This window comes from Staurois parvus, unplaced genomic scaffold (assembly GCF_062004578.1).
Source record: "Staurois parvus isolate SC_StPar_1 unplaced genomic scaffold, SC_StPar_1.0 ptg000018l, whole genome shotgun sequence".
Classification (NCBI taxonomy): domain Eukaryota; kingdom Metazoa; phylum Chordata; class Amphibia; order Anura; family Ranidae; genus Staurois; species Staurois parvus.
This window is the reverse complement of record NW_028317814.1, coordinates 4,458,708-4,473,232: the sequence shown is the minus strand read 5'-3', so window position 1 is coordinate 4,473,232 and position 14,525 is coordinate 4,458,708. Positions and strand designations below refer to the sequence as shown.

The 14,525-nt window shown below is 41.7% G+C and overlaps 1 pseudogene across 1 annotated transcript in view; it reads left to right on the top strand.

Annotated features, from left to right (window-relative positions):
* The window catches only part of LOC149473035 (uncharacterized), a 67,934-nt pseudogene that overhangs the window by 21,330 nt on the left and 32,079 nt on the right, over positions 1-14,525 (top strand). The window contains exons 3-4 of the transcript XR_016313443.1: positions 1,683-1,824; positions 3,873-4,042. The product of XR_016313443.1 is annotated as an uncharacterized LOC149473035 (transcript). The remainder of the gene's footprint in view (positions 1-1,682; positions 1,825-3,872; positions 4,043-14,525) is intronic.

Here is a 14,525-nt window from a genome sequence, read left to right as displayed (position 1 = left end):
AGATGTACAGCAGTTCTCAGAAACAGTGCTTATACAACTAAATATTAATTAAGTGATTCAAAGGAAAGCAAAATCTTCAAACATTTTTCAGTTTATATAGTGAATGTTTGAGTTTGCAAAGAAGAAACACTGCTATTTTTTTTTTGAACAGTCTAATATTCACTTTTCTTCAATTTTTTTAGAGGAACAACACAAATTTGAAATATTTTTCTTCATGTTTTGATTTGGAATAGAATGTGTAGTGTTCCCAATGCATTTGTGTGTATGGAAATAAAAGCTATTAGAAGGATTTTGAGCTTTATTCACTTTTTTCACACAGTGCTATTATTTTGAACACAAAATACTCTATACCTGTCCTTTTATATGGATGCAATGCATGCGATCTTATTTTAAATAAAATATTACACTATTGCTGCATTTATTGGCTCAGTTGTGAGCTTTATTTGCTACAAGACAGAATATTACAAGCTTAAGAATATTACAAGCTTAAAACATAATATGCAAAAAACATCAGCAATACTCAACATAATATAATCAGCAATAAAATATCTGTGTAAATTAAGTCCAAAGCGAAAAACCCAAATATGTATTAAATATCACCGCAGAGAAAGTGTCTTCCACCAACTAAAGGAAATCCTCCTCTCCACCACACATGAGCAACAGAACTAAAATGCACTGACCAACATTAAAGTTGCCACAGGAAAGCAGCAGCATACGCGTTTGTGTCAATAGGATCCCTTACACGTGGTCCACCAACTCTGTTGGGCACACTTGGCAGTACCAATACTCACCAATGGGGACAGTCAGAAGGTTTACTTGATACTGTAAAAAAAGTCACTAGTTCCAAGAATGGAAGTGGCAGCAAGACGTCACCGTGTAGCTCCTGCTACAGCCTGCATTGACTTATGCTCCTGTAAGGAGGAGAAATATTCTTTTTGTGTGTTTTTTTTTTTAATATATATCAATCTTTTTATGCCAACAGCCATCTTCCTACCACAGTGCAGCCTAAACATCCCAAAAAAAAAAACTAATGGGTTTTAACTCTTCCCTACTCTAAAACTAAAAATATGTCTGGTCTACTGAGGAAGTTTGGCCTACGGACGTAATGTGTACAGGGGCATAGCTTGTTTTTATTAGTATTAAAAAACATTATAAAGAGAGCACTATTAGTCCTCTTTTTGCTTTCTATATGCCAATATTTGTATGAGCGGTGTGTGTGCAGTGAAGCAAAGCAGAAATTGGACAACCAGGTTCCTGCAACAACCCAGAGGGTGATGCAAAGTACTTTTTGACCTCACAATTTCTGGTCAAAGCAAGAGGTGAGCATCTCATCATTACCTGTGGTGGATGCATGCATGGCATAACAGTTTATTGAGTTTTAGAAGAATTCTTCACGTTTGTCAGTGGCAATAGGCAGTACCAGTCATTTATGGACTTTATGTTATTTCACTTAGACTTTTAGTACATGATGTGGTTACTTTATGTGTTACTTGCTCTACACCATTTATGAAGTTTTGTTTGATTTAAGGGGTGTTGTGAAATTACTCTGACAGTGTTATTTGACTGTGCTGATTGCTTTTTTTTTTTTTTTTTTACACTATTTGAGTATACACACTTTAGTTTCTTGTTAATGACTACAAAGAAGAGCATATCTTTCTTGACCTTTATTTTTATCTACACAGCCCAAGGAAGACTTAACATTACAGACTTGGATTGCTTCAATGACTATCTTACTGAAATGTTTTGCTCTTGGCGAGTCTCAGACCCCAGCATCTCCTGTAGTCATGAGTTCCAGCTGGAGTATAAAAAACGCAATTTCAGTGTGTAAGTTCATTAGTTGTCTTTGAATGTCCATATCCATGGTGTCACCTGCACAGGGGCGGACTGACAACTCATGGGGCCCCTGGGCAATAGGGGATAATGGGGCCCCTGTGTCCTTCCCAAACTCAAAAAAGCCTATGAAAAAGGTACCAGGGGCATCTCATGGGGCCCCCTACTGACCCCGGGCCCTCGGGCAGTGCCCAAGTTTCCAAATGGTCAGTCCGCCCCTGCACCTGCACTATGCTGCAATCCAACGTATGTTTTCTTTATAAAACAAATAGCCGCATATGACTGGATACAGTTGCTGTTTGGCTGAAAATGTTTTGCCCAGCTCCTTAGATTTTTCAATCAAAGAATGAAAGGTGGGAGGGTGCCAACATGGCCACCCTCAAAGCAAATTTCGACTGGATCGTCAGGAACTGACTAAAATTTGATCAGATGAGATGAGACAAGGGAAACCGGTTACACAATCTCTGTTCTGTTTTTCTAGAATGAAGGCTCAGTCAAGCCAAACCCCTGGCTGCAATGGGAGGCAGCAGTATTACTACCGCTGCTAAATGTGACACCTTCTCCATTGGGGCTCCTGATTTTTAGGAAGCCAGTAGTCCCAAATGGCCTGGTATGAAATTTTAGGAGAATACCACACTGTTTTTTTTGGATGGGGTCAACCTTCTAATCCATACCAGACCCTTATTAAGATAAGGTACTGGTATGTATTTTTAGGGGGAACCCCATGCTGTTGTATTTTTTCCTTTGTGTGTATATATATATATATATAATTTATTTTGCATGGGGCCCCCTATTAGCATTTATGCCAGGCCTTCTTCTAAGAGAAGGGTCTGGTATAGCTGAAGGAAATGGCACTTTTGTAGTAGTGCAAATGTACTTTATTATTTAAAGGAATTTTGCAATTTTAATGTTGCCCTTTAGCTGCTACCTGTTAAATAGCTTTTTATTTTATTTATTTTTCATTGGCCCCTAGGGCAGTGCCCACACACCACCACCCCCACAAAGAGTCAGTTCAGTGGGGTTTGAATTAACATTGAGGACATAGGATCAGTTTTTCACGCTCTCTCACTTTCCTCTCTTCTACCCTACTCCCCCCTATCCCATCTGTACTGCTTTGTATGGAACCCCCATATGATTACGAGTGGAACTCGCTATTTAGTATATATTCGGATCCTATTTGCCAACATACTTCATACTGGATAGATGTGCATTATCTGATTATTTATGTAAACAAAAAGGAGGTAGAAAATAAGGTACATTTTAAAAAATACTGTAATACAGTATCAGCCTAAAAACCTGAGTGCCGCAATAGCGGAGAACCCCAGCAGAATGAAAATGACTTTAGGTCGCCACCATTTGTTAGAGTTTAGTTCATGTGGCAAAATCTCTAGAAAGGTTATATAGACAAATGTCCCAGCAGCCAAGCCTTCTAGAATACTCTGAACCAAACTGCTTCCGTCTTCTTGATTCTGCATCACGCCAATACTTCTTCGTTTTCTGTGGTTCCACATAACGCGTTCTCATATGTATTCCCCCCCCCCCCTTTTAGAGGACATTATTTCTGCCTGTTGACACTTGTATCTGTATGTATATATATATATATATATATATATATATGGATTGTCCCAAACTTGTATTTCCTTGCCTTTGAAATAATAAAATGTTTGAACCAGAGAATATAGGATCAGTTAAGTGTACATCCCATGAATTGAACCCATGTATGTTCATCTCATGCCTGCGTATTAGTTACACTGTTCTCAGGTATCTCTGAGAACTACAGAACCGTGCCCCTCTTCTATGTAGAATAGGAGAGGGGTTCCATAGTCCAACCTTGTTGCTGTTGTCCTGATAGGAGCTGGAAGTGCAGCTCCACACTGTACTCTCTAGTACTGCTCACTGGGGCTTTTTAACTGCTAAATAAAGAAAAATCAGTAATGGATTTAAAATAACAGTTTTTTTTTCCATTTTGGATACAATTCTGGACTAGCAGAAAATTATACAGAATAAGAGTAACAGAATAATGTTTTTTTTTTCTTCTACAGACCTTCACGCTGTGTTCCAGAGAATATAGCTGTGTCTGATCCTATGTTACATACAGGATGTATCTGCTACATTAAAGCCAATTTCTTTGTGGCTGCCGACAAGTATTATATTCAGATTAAGTCACATGGAATTTCCATTGCAAACATCATTATTTCAGCAGCACAAAAAGGTAAGAGTGAATAATGCCAACTAAATGAAGAATAATGAAATTGAAGTGAAGAGGACATTGTTGTAAGAAATGTTTTACTCTCATCATACTGTATTTACAATGTAATAATATTGTGTCATGATCGAGTAGTTCAGTAGGTTGATCATGTTAATACCAACTATTTGAAGAATACTTAAATTAAAGTCGATAGGACATCGTTGTAAGAAATGTTTTACTCTCATCATATTTACCGTGTAATAATATTGTGTCATGACCTAACAGTTCAATAGGTTGCTCATGCTGAGAAGTGTAGTAAAGACTGACTATAATGATCATGGCCAGTGCTCAGATCATTTTGGGTGGTCTTTATTTTATGTCTTGTGTGATAAAGGGCAGCGCTAAACATTAAATGTTATTAAGTGCAATAAAAGCACATGAACAAACTTGCTGATAAAGTGTGTAAACAATAACACTGAAGTAATTAAGTGATATATATATCCATCCAATAATAACGTAAAGTGTGGAGACACTAATGAAGAAAGTGTCCGTGGTACTACAAGTCACAACAATACCAGTGTGAAATATCCAAAAAAGTGCTCTTAATCCAGTGAGGGAATCCACCACCACTAATGGCTATGCACTCACCAGAAAGCTACTGGTAAAGTACCCCTGAGGACGTGCATGTGCACCAAACGCGTTGGGTGGAGCCTTACGTGCTGACATCATGCCACCGCGTCTGTGACTTGGAGCGGCGGCCATCTTGGTATGTGTTTGTAACACATGGTATATATCTTTCCACGTGGATTGTTTTTATACTCCTTTTTAAATAGATACTACACTATATACCAAATCCTGGGCTCCTGTGGAGAAGTCCGGTTTGCACACATGGATCCTTGAGGTTTTCACCTATGTGATCAGCATTAATGCTACTTTACCAGACCTGTGACCAATGGGGTCTGGGCCTATCACCAGTGAGACAGAGCCTGTGCAGAAACCAGTGTACAAGGACTAAGTCACTGAAGGGTCTTTTGGCTGTGCAGAGCTAGAGCAGTGCAGATGCGTGAGTGGAGTGCCTACACCTGACTGCAGAGTCTGAGCCTTGGGAGAAGCAGAGAGGCAGTGTTGTAAAAACTATCTTGCATGTGAATGCAATTGCTTTTGATGGTGAGCGTATCCCTAAATCTTGCACACTGTACGTAGTGCACCCCTAAACCCTGTACACCATATGTAGCACATCCCTAAACCCTGCACACAATCTGTAGTGCGCCCCTAAATCCTGCACACAAGCCGTAGTGCACCCCTAAACCCTGCACACAAGCCATAGTGCACCCCTAAACCCTGCACACAAGCCATAGTGCACTGCTAGAATCTGCACACTGTATGTAGCGCACCCCTAAACCCTGCACCCTGTACGTAGCGCACACCTAAACCCTGTACACTGTATTTAGTACATCCCTAAACCCTGCACACATCCATAGAGCACCCCTAAACCCTTCACACTGTACGTAGTGCACCCCTAAACCCTGCACACAATCCATAGTGCACCCCTAAACCCTGTACCCTGTACGTAGTGCACCCCTAAACCCTGCACACTGTATGCAGTGCACCCCTAAACCCTGCACACTGTACATAGTGCACCCCTAAACCCTGTACACAATCTGTAGTGCACCCCTAAACCCTGCACACAATCTGCAGTGCACCCCTAAACCCTGCACACCATATGTAGCACATCCCTAAACCCTGCACACAATCTGTAGTGCGCCCCTAAACCCTGCACACAATCTGCAGTGCACCCCTAAACCCTGCACACCGTACGTAGCGCACCCCTAAACATTGCACAATTTATGTAGTGCACCCCTAAATCTTGCACACTGTACATAGCACACTTCTTTACCCTGTGCACCATATGTAGCACATCCCTAAACCCTGCACACAATCCGTAGTGCACCGCTAAACCCTGCACACTGTACATAGTGCACCCCTAAACCCCCTGCATACTGTACATAGTGCACCCCTAAACCCTGCATACAGTATGTAGCACATCACTGAGCCCTGACGATACATAGTCTTACAGATACAGCCAGCTGATGTGGCCCCTGTTGAATTTGAGTTTGACACCCGTGACATAGGGACTGACCATCTAACAGCCTTTCCAACTGCATGCAAAGCTCGCTGGGACTTTACTAATATGCGCCACCAAAAAGACTGGGCCACATCATTAGCCAGCTAAAGAATTAGGGCAAAGGACTGTCTTCTCAGATAGCTGTTCTAGAAGAACTTTACTTGTTGTCCAGAGTGAGAGGTACTTCTGTAGGAAGGTCTGGGTTTAGCGTAGCAATTCATACAGAGAGCTCTTTAGGTAGCATAGCTTACTGTTCGGAAGAAAATGATTGCAATGTTGATCACAATTGTCATGAATGTTTCTATACCATTGATCATTGCTGAGTTATAGATTAGTATAGAACTCCATTCTAAACTGCTGCAACCTAACGATCATATTGTTTAATGAACTGTGGTTGACCTGTTTCTCTACTTGCTCATTTATGTACATGCTGCCATTTACCTCAACCCATTACAATATAGTGAGTTCATTTGCTCTTAGATTGTAAGCTCCCAGGATCAGGCCCTCCTATCCCTCTTGTATTGAACTGTATTGTTGCTGTATTGTCTCCCGATATATTGTAAAGCGCTGAGCAAACTGTTGGCGCTATATAAATCCTGTATAATAATAATAATTTACTATCAACCAATCTGGGGTTTATTTTCTTGTACTTAACTGCAGCTGGGTGCATTGTGACCATACTGGTGTTGCAATAAGTGTTTGCATCAACTTTGTTCAACCAGATGTGTCAGAGGGGCCGTGATTATTCACAGTATCAAGGCAAAAGAACAGAGAACCCAATCTACCATACGGCTCCTGCAGGAGAAGAGCTACATTAGTAATAACTGCGCCAGCCTCAGTGGTTAGCATAATATCCCATCATTAATGTTCAGTGATGGAAACGTTACTCAGGATTAGCAGTTGGCAAGATTTTTAAAGTCCCTCAATTATGTCAGTGGAATCCTAAATGTGCCCTTCAGCACTGGTGTCAGTGGTACCAGTAATGCCCCCCCCCCCCAGCATTAGTGTCAGTGGGACCCTAACGTTAATATTTGGAGAGGAGTTATCAAATGGTCTGGAAGTTAACCAAGATGTGAGACACTGATACAATATAAGGACCAAAATTCATCCAGTTCAGCAGGGACCTACCAAATTTTGATCCATGGACTAGCTGGTTGTACACAATGCGATCAGTTTGACTTGTGTACAACCAACCTGTTGGGTTTTTCCTGAACTATATCCAGCAACACTGATCATTGTATTCTGCTTACATAGAAGGCGCCCCACTGGCAGAATATAATAGCTCAGAGGGAGCAATTCCCCCCTCCACATTCAATGTGTGGACGAGGAATTTATTCTTTTTTTTTCTTCACTCAACCTGCAGATTGAACAAAAATGGTCTACTGAGAACTAGACATCAACCCTGGGTGCAAATATTGTACTTGGATAAAACAGAGCATTGCTTATGCTGATGGCCATGATATGTTACCTTGAGAGCTCCAAGTCTTTAACCACTTGCCACCCACCAGGTGGCATGTGCAGGAACCGTCACTAACCTATACATCAGCACCTTCCTCCACATTCACCCTTCCGGCTCCCACTGTGATTGGACACAGCAAGACTTTGTCAGCAGGTTTCAGCCAATAATTCATAGCTGAGACCTGCTGATCAGTTGTGTCTAATCACAGCCCACAGCCCTGTGTTGACAAACACACAAGGCTTTGTACAGATGGAACAATTGTTATGTTCTTCTCCCTGCAAAGCAGCAAGAAGTAACAGATTTTTAGTAAAAAAACAACACATATTGCACACATTAACACACTTAACCTCTCGATTACCCCAAGATGTTAACCCCTTCTCAGCCAGTGTCATTAGTACAGTGACTGTGTATAGTACCATCACTGATCGCTGTATGCTGGTGATGCCAGTATCAGTTAGTCTACCTCCCAGTGTCAGTTAGTATCAGATTGCCCACCGCACTATCACAGTCCCAGTATAAGTCACTGATCATCACCACTAGTAGTATAAAAAATAAATAAAATACAAATTCCAGTATGTTTACCATAGTTTGTAGACACTATAACTTTCACACAAACCAATCAATATACACTTATTGGTACTTTTTTTTTTTACCAAATACATGTAGCAGAACACATTTTGGCCTAAAGTTAGGAAGAAATTTGTTTTTTACATTTTTTTTATTGGATATGATTTTATAGCAGAAAGTGAAAAATATTGTTTTTTCCCCAAAATTTTCGGTCTTTTATCATTTATAATTTAAAAAACCCAGTGGTCATCAAGAACCACCAAAAGAAAGCTCTATTTGTGTGAAAAAAAGGACATACATTTCATTTGGGTAGAGTGCTGCATGACCGTGTAATTACCAGTTAAAGTAGCACAGTGCTAAATAGCAAAAAAAGACCTGGTCATGAAGGGGATAAAACCATCCAGAGGTCAAGTGGTTAAGGAATGGTAAGAATGAAGCGCATCAGAAATGATCCTGTAACAGTACTGCACCAAAAACAAGTATTTTTTTCTTTGGAAAAACAAATAATATATTGTATATGCCTTGGATAAATCAAACCCCTATGAATCAGAGAAATGAGTCCATTTACATTTCTGGGATCCAGTGTGTTGCGTTGATGTGCATTATGTTAAGGCGACCCATTCAAATGAATGGACTGGCAATGCATCACAACTTTCCAAAAAACTGACATTTTGACAAAGCCGTGTACCACAACACATGGTAGTGCATCGCAGTGTGCTGCAACATGTGCATTGGAGCTGCATTGCCTTACTGCACACAATGGCGCACAACGTACATTGCAGTTTCATGCACTTCACTGCACTGCAAAGGCCCTTTAAGCCCTCCTAAGAACTTTCGTCTGTTTTAGACCTTTCTATCATTTTTACTGCCTATCAGTAAGTTAGATCTCATGCTTCACTGCCAAGCAGGAATGCTGTATTACTCCTCTATACCATGTACCCAGCATGTGGGAACTGATCATTACTGGTACAAATGACATATTTGGCTTCTTTCACACGCAAGACGTTGACAAGAAAGGTATCTGTGGCCTGTCAAGTACCTTGCTCACATTTCATAATACAGTAAAAGTGGAATAGTAAATATCTTCTGGAGCCAAGTTTGGCAAACAAAAAATCCAGGGCTTAAAATTTCAAGTCCTGAGCTACTAGCCAGGCCTTAAGAGTTACTCGCCACCAGTTGCCCCACCCAACCCCTACCCTGCTACACCCCTAATTTCCCCCTAAACACGCCCTTGTAAATTATTTCATCAAATTACACTGTTAAATGTTACCCACATTACACCAGGGCCTCCAGAGTCCCCCCACATTACATCAGGGTTCCCAGAGTCCCCCCACATTACACCAGGGCCTCCAGAGTCCCCCCACATTACATCAGGGTTCCCAGAGTCCCCCCACATTACATCAGGGCCTCCAGAGTCCCCCCACATTACATCAGGGTTCCCAGAGTCCCCCCACATTACATCAGGGTCCCCAGAGTCCCCCCACATTACATCAGGGCCTCCAATGTCCCCCTAAACACTCCATCATACTTAGACCATGCACCGCATACAACCATAAGCCCCCATAATCTTTCACTCACAAAACCATATCTCTACTAAGCATATCCTACCTACTATCCAACCCAGCAATACCTCAAATGTCCCATACTCTACCACCCATAATAACCACATCATCATGAACCTGACCAAACCAACCATACTTGTAGTTTTACATACAGACACATGTACATACACACATACAAACAGACACCTGTACACACGCACAGAAACATGTACACACAAGCACAGAGACACATGTACACACACACACACACACACACACATGTACATACACAGAAATACATACACATGTACACACACACACACACATGTACATACACAGAAATACACACGCACATACACATGTACACACACACAGACACATGTACACACACACATACATGTACATACACACAAACACACACACAGATACACACACACAGACAGCCCTATAAAAATTTGCAGCATATCGTTACCTTCACTCACAGAGCCGGGTACTGCACTCTAGGAGGAGGCAGAGAGCACAGCACACAATCCTTCCTTTGCTTTCATTTTGCTCAACTATTGAGCAGTCTGATGGCTCCCAGTGCGAGTGACAGATCTGACCCTGAGCTCTGAGCCTGCTCAGCAAGATGGTCCTGGGGACACACTCGCCCTCACCACAATTTCCACTCACCAATGCGAGCAGGCAAGTGGAAATTTCAAGCCCTGAAAAATCAATACATTTATTACAGGTCCCAACCACAGCACCACTTGCCTGGAGTTTGCATGTTCTCCCTGTACCTGTGTGGGTTTCCTCCAGAAACTCCGGTTTCCTCCTACACTCCAAAGACATGCTGGTAGGTGAACTGGCTCCTGTCTAAATTGGCTCTAGTATGTGTATGTATGAAAGTAAGGTAAGGAACCTCCTCAAGCCAACCCTCATCCAACAACCTGGAACTTCCACCTGGACCCTGAACCCTGCCAAGCAAATCTCCACAAAAGCACGAACATCCTCCCGCAAGAAACAGCCACACAACGCTCCAGATCTGACCACCCAGATACCACTCACGCCTACCCCAGCCCAGCTTGACCCAAAGGAAAAGAACTCTAGCTGCAGAAAGATACTACAACAAGAAACTCCACTGCATGCTAGACAATCCGCAATCAAGCGTCCCTGGAAACCCTCTCTCCATACCCGATCCCCACTCCCTACACATTTAAATGCCTCCTCTACTGCTCCTCTTCATAGTCCTTTATTGTGTTCCCAAAACCTCACTTCTCCGTCCCTCTGCTCCACCCAAAAACCTGTACATCTCTCCCTCACAACTCCTATCTCCTCACTACTGCTCTCATCACCTCTTGCTAATACTTCATTCTCCTGCTGACCCTAACGCCAGGACTGGAAGGCATGCGCACCCGTATACATCCCGCTCACATGCCACCTTCCTCACCTTTCTTCTCCTCCTAACCTCTGGGGATATCTCCACGAACCCTGGTCCTCCTCTACTTCGCCCACACACTAGACATCCTCTTTCCCCTGGGAATCACCGCAATCCCCTCAATCTTGTATCTGTCCCCTTGCTCCCCAAAACCACCCTCCTGTTTTCCTGGGCACTCTGGAACGCCCGTTCTGTCTGCAATAAACTCACCTCTATTCACGACCTCTTCGTGTCCCGCTCTCTTAACCTTCTTGCCCTCACCGAAACCTGGCTCCAAGCAGCAGATACTGTCTCCCCCCCAGCACTCTCCTACGGTGGCCTCATCTTGGCCCACTCACCCAAGCCCAGCGGTCGGAAAGGAGGCGGGGTTGGTCTACTTCTGTCACCACTAACCACCTTTCAAGTCCTCCCTAATCCTCCCTCCCTCTCTATCCTTCTCTTCTTTTGAGGCCCACTGAATCCGGCTATTCTCTCCAATCTCCCTGAGGAGGGGGAGGAATGACAGTCAATGGAGAGCGGAGTCGTCGCTGAGCTGGCCTGGCTACCTGCGGCAGGTCAGTGTGTGTAATCCCCAGCCAAGTGACAGCACTGTGATCTCTCCTGCCCAGTGTCTGTCCTCACCATAATACCCCGGATTTCTATATTCCATATACAAAACACTGATATCTGAACACTGAGTGGCACTAAGTGTACAGATATCAGTGTTATATACAGGGAATAGCACTCGGTGTACATATATCAGTGTTATATACAGGGAATAGCACTCGGTGTACAGATATCAGTGTTATATACAGGGAATAGCACTCAGTGTACAGATATCAGTGTTATATACAGGGAATAGCACTCGGTGTACATATATCGGTGTTATATACAGGGAATAGCACTAAGTGTACAGATATCAGTGTTATATACAGGGAATAGCACTCGGTGTACATATATCAGTGTTATATACAGGGAATAGCACTCGGTGTACAGATATCGGTGTTATATACAGGGAATAGCACTCAGTGTACAGATATCGGTGTTATATACAGGGAATAGCACTAAGTGTACAGATATCAGTGTTATATACAGGGAATAGCACTAAGTGTACAGATATCAGTGTTATATACAGGGAATAGCACTAAGTGTACAGATATCAGTGTTATATACAGGGAATAGCACTCAGTGTACAGATATCAGTGTTATATACAGGGAATAGCACTAAGTGTACAGATATCAGTGTTATATACAGGGAATAGCACTCAGTGTACAGATATCAGTGTTATATACAGGGAATAGCACTAAGTGTACAGATATCAGTGTTATATACAGGGAATAGCACTCGGTGTACATATATCAGTGTTATATACAGGGAATAGCACTCCGTGTACAGATATCGGTGTTATATACAGGGAATAGCACTCCGTGTACAGATATCGGTGTTATATACAGGGAATAGCACTCCCTGTACAGATATCAGTGTTATATACAGGGAATAGCACTCAGTGTACAGATATCAGTGTTATATACAGGGAATAGCACTCCGTATACAGATATCAGTGTTATATACAGGGAATAGCACTAAGTGTACAGATATCAGTGTTATATACAGGGAATAGCACTCCATGTACAGATATCAGTGTTATATACAGGGAATAGCACTCCATGTACAGATATCAGTGTTATATACAGGGAATAGCACTCCATGTACAGATATCAGTGTTATATACAGGGAATAGCACTCCCTGTACAGATATCAGTGTTATATACAGGGAATAGCACTAAGTGTACAGATATCAGTGTTATATACAGGGAATAGCACTAAGTGTACAGATATCAGTGTTATATACAGGGAATAGCACTAAGTGTACAGATATCAGTGTTATATACAGGGAATAGCACTCAGTGTACAGATATCAGTGTTATATACAGGGAATAGCACTCCGTGTACAGATATCAGTGTTATATACAGGGAATAGCACTCCGTGTACAGATATCAGTGTTATATACAGGGAATAGCACTAAGTGTACAGATATCAGTGTTATATACAGGGAATAGCACTCAGTGTACAGATATCAGTGTTATATACAGGGAATAGCACTAAGTGTACAGATATCAGTGTTATATACAGGGAATAGCACTCGGTGTACATATATCAGTGTTATATACAGGGAATAGCACTCCGTGTACAGATATCGGTGTTATATACAGGGAATAGCACTCCGTGTACAGATATCGGTGTTATATACAGGGAATAGCACTCCCTGTACAGATATCAGTGTTATATACAGGGAATAGCACTCAGTGTACAGATATCAGTGTTATATACAGGGAATAGCACTCCGTATACAGATATCAGTGTTATATACAGGGAATAGCACTAAGTGTACAGATATCAGTGTTATATACAGGGAATAGCACTCCGTATACAGATATCAGTGTTATATACAGGGAATAGCACTAAGTGTACAGATATCAGTGTTATATACAGGGAATAGCACTCCATGTACAGATATCAGTGTTATATACAGGGAATAGCACTCCATGTACAGATATCAGTGTTATATACAGGGAATAGCACTCCATGTACAGATATCAGTGTTATATACAGGGAATAGCACTCCCTGTACAGATATCAGTGTTATATACAGGGAATAGCACTAAGTGTACAGATATCAGTGTTATATACAGGGAATAGCACTTCATGTACAGATATCAGTGTTATATACAGGGAATAGCACTCCGTGTACAGATATCAGTGTTATATACAGGGAATAGCACTAAGTGTACAGATATCAGTGTTATATACAGGGAATAGCACTCAGTGTACAGATATCAGTGTTATATACAGGGAATAGCACTAAGTGTACAGATATCAGTGTTATATACAGGGAATAGCACTCCGTGTACAGATATCAGTGTTATATACAGGGAATAGCACTCCGTGTACAGATATCAGTGTTATATACAGGGAATAGCACTAAGTGTACAGATATCAGTGTTATATACAGGGAATAGCACTAAGTGTACAGATATCAGTGTTATATACAGGGAATAGCACTCAATGTACAGATATCGGTGTTATATACAGGGAATAGCACTAAGTGTACAGATATCAGTGTTATATACAGGGAATAGCACTCCGTGTACAGATATCAGTGTTATATACAGGGAATAGCACTCGGTGTACAGATATCAGTGTTATATACAGGGAATAGCACTCGGTGTACAGATATCAGTGTTATATACAGGGAATAGCACTCAGTGTACAGATATCAGTGTTATATACAGGGAATAGCACTCCGTGTACAGATATCAGTGTTATATACAGGGAATAGCACTCAGTGTACAGATATCAGTGTTATATACAGGGAATAGCACTCAGTGTACAGATATCAGTGTTATATACAGGGAA